This window comes from Galeopterus variegatus, unplaced genomic scaffold (genome assembly GCF_000696425.1).
Source record: "Galeopterus variegatus unplaced genomic scaffold, G_variegatus-3.0.2 Scaffold1438, whole genome shotgun sequence".
NCBI classification, from domain to species: domain Eukaryota; kingdom Metazoa; phylum Chordata; class Mammalia; order Dermoptera; family Cynocephalidae; genus Galeopterus; species Galeopterus variegatus.
The window spans coordinates 130,370-133,718 of record NW_007727549.1 but is presented as its reverse complement, the minus strand read 5'-3'; positions in this window follow the sequence as shown (position 1 = coordinate 133,718).

Here is a 3,349-nt window from a genome sequence, read left to right as displayed (position 1 = left end):
GGGGGGGGGGGGGAGTGGCGGTTACAGCTGTTCCATCACCCTCTCCCGGGCCTCACGCCGCCCCCGTACCTGCCGGCCCCCGGGGGCTCCCCGCGGCTGCCAGCTGTCGGAAGCGGCGCGGGTGGAGAGAGGGAAGATGCTCTGGGTGGGGAGTAAAGGTTTAAAGGGCCAGCATCCTTCCGAGTGCCCCCAGCCCAGCAAGGGACAGCAGGATCGGGAGCCGAATGGGCCGCCGTCTTTCTCATCCGACGGCGTGTCATCCGACGGGGGCGCTGAGAGGGGCTGCAGCCGGAGTGGAGGGGATTGGGTGGAAAGAACGAGATAGGGAAGCGAAAAGAGGGGCTCTCTCGTAGGCAAGACCGGGAACGATGTCGGGGCGGGCAGGTCCATGGGATCCGTCCAGGGTACCCCTCCCAACCCTGGAAGAGCTGATTTGGGAGTGGAGGACAGCTGCAGTAGCCGTTGCCCCGCAGGGGATGCTGCGGACTGAGTCTTGGTGTCGCCCCCCTCCCTGCGGACAGCACCAGCCTCACCGTGGCGTCCTCGGCGGAGTTGTGGGCACCGCAACTGGACCAGGGTGGGTGGTACCGCTTTGCGCCCCGGGCTGCACTCAGTCCCGGCACCCGCTGTGCGCCAGCTCCGTACTCCCGCTGCGGCCGCTTTGAGTCCCCGCAGGGGCGCGGGCCCTGCTGGTGGTGATCCCGCCCCCATTCGGTGAGGCCACCCCTCCAGCCTGCCTCTGCCCCGCCTGCCGCTGCGGCGGGACGAAGCTCCCGCCTTCTTCCGGCGCGGTACCGCCTCTGCGCCGGCCTCAGCCGCCCGAGCTAGGCAGGGCACCGCAGTGCAGGGGCCGCGTCCCCGCCGCCGCGCATCTCCACATCAGCGCGGGATCGAGGCCCCACCCTTTTCCATCCTTCAAGAAGTGAGGCGTCGTGCAAATGCAGCAGAGCTGCTCAGTCTGCAACCCCCCCGGCACTGTAGCGACCCCAACTATTCCATTATCATGGCAACCAGCCCACCCCAACCCCCGTCCTGTGTAGGCTTCCCATCACTGCAGTGACCCTCCCTCCTCACCGCAGCGAACCCCAGCGCTCCATCACTGTAGGACTCTTCCCCCAAGAAGCCAGCCACTTTCCTTTCTTTGTGAAGTGCTCTTTCATGACTGCAGAAAACCTCCATCCCTGCAGGTACCTTTAGCTCCTGTGGTCACTTCAGCGATCACTCACTCCAAGCGAGGATCCCCCATATCTGCAGCGACTTCTCCCCACCCCGGAGCAGCCAGCCTTGCCATCACTGCAGTGCCATCTCCCCACTTTTGTCTGGGGGAGGGGAAGGTGTGCAGGATGGCTCCCACATTCTCATTCTATAACACCCTAGTCCCTTCAATTGCCTGGGGCTTTCTCCTGGCTGCAGACAGCAGCGACTCCCACCCATCACTGCAGCACCTCAGGAGAAAACATCCCTGCTTGTAAAAGAGGTCCCTTGTTATTGGCAGAATTTTCATGGGCTTGGTAGGTATTATGCTACAAAAGATTAGGAAAGTCTGTAAAACCTCTCCCAGGACGCCTGAGGGAGAGTCTGGGAGCCCTGGGGAAGGGAGAGGAGGTGACCATGTTTGGGGAACACTTATGAAAGCTTTCTTACAGATGCCACAATCAGATTCTGCAAAGAGAGCTTGAGGAGAGCTAGGAGTGGGGGCAGCCAGTGGGGAGTGTGCTTTCAAGCCAGATCCAGGGTTTTTACCCCTCCCCATTAATGCTATCCTCTGATTCCAATCACAATCACCATACTCACCCCAAGGAAGGTCCCCTGCCTCCTTGAGCACCTAAACCTTCAACCCCAACCCTCTCCCTTGCTCAAACCACTTAGCATGATAGAGATAGCTTGTCCTTCTTCCAGGGAACTTCATGGGTAGGAATGTGCAAGGACAGTACAGGGAGCACGAACCCCAGCATGCTGATTCAGTCCACAGGGAGCTCGAGCTGGGTCCCACCCTGTTCTGTCCATGCTGTCTGAGCCATGGTGCCATTGACTCCTCTCCTCCTTTCTCTTTTGAGTCTACCCCCAGTCTCATTCTGAATGAGCATCCCTCTTACAGGCCTGGGGAGAAACAGTGGACAGGATGATGGTCCCTCCAGGTGATCCAGGTCCCAGGTAGAACAAGCCCTGACTGAGGGTCCCACAGTGGCCCAGGCAGTGGCTCCCTCCCCATAGGTGCCTTGTGTTCTGCTCTGAGGGTAGGAGGATAAAAGCACAGTCCCAGAGGGCCCAGGAACCAGATTCCAGGAGGTGGAGGAGATCTGAGGCAGGGCTGAGGGGTAGCATGGGGCTTGGGTGGTCTGCTGTGCTGTAGGCATAGAGGAGGAGGCAAAGAAGATATAGAGCTGAAAAGACTTAGCCGCTGCCTTGAAGAGACTCACACTTTAGTGAAAAGGACAGATAAATACACAAGTTACAGTAGATTGAGATAAGTGCTGCATTACAAAGGAGTAATGGATGTTATAAAAGCTTTTAACGGACCTTTTAAGAGGGGTACCTAACCTGGCAGGGGGAGGGTATTTAAGCTGAGTCCTATATAGGAGTTAAGCAGTGAAGGGGAAGATGTTTCAGGCAGAGGGATCAGCTCGTCAAAAGGTGAGAGAGTCAGAGGGACGAAGGAGAGTATGAATAGGCATGAATTTGTTTGTTTCTCATAGTTAACATTTGTCTAGCATTTGGCCATGCACTGTACTGAGCACAGATTGTCTCATTTAATAATTGAAATAGCCCTAAGAATTAGATACCATTATTATCTTACAAATGAGAAGACCAAAGCCCAGAAAGTTGAGTAACTTGCTCACAAGCTAGTAAAGTGGTAGAGCCAGGATGCTGAACTCAGATGGTCTGGTCTCAGAACCTTGTTTTTAAACTACTACTATATGCAATACCACTTTCTTTTTCTTAAAATTTCTTTTTAAATTGACAAATAAATATTGTATATATTTATCGTGTACAACATGTTATTTTGAAATATGTACACATTGCAGAATGGCTAGACAGTATGTCTTACTTGATGTTTATTTCCTGGTTTATTTCTCTTCGATTTTCCCTAAACCTTGTGTGTGTGTGTGTGTGTGTGTCTTTGTCTGTGTGTGTGTGTCTGGCAGGTACGGGGATCCAAATCCCTAACCTTGGTGTTATAATGCTGCACTCTAACCAACTGAGCTAACCAGCCAGCCGGATTTCCCTAAGTCTCTTAATATACTTCCTTTTGAAAATTCCCATCAGTCTTGGCTTACCTCAAAAAAAGAGGAATAAGTAGAGAAAAGGCACTAGGTCTCCCTTGTCTCCTGTCATAGCAAGCCAGTGG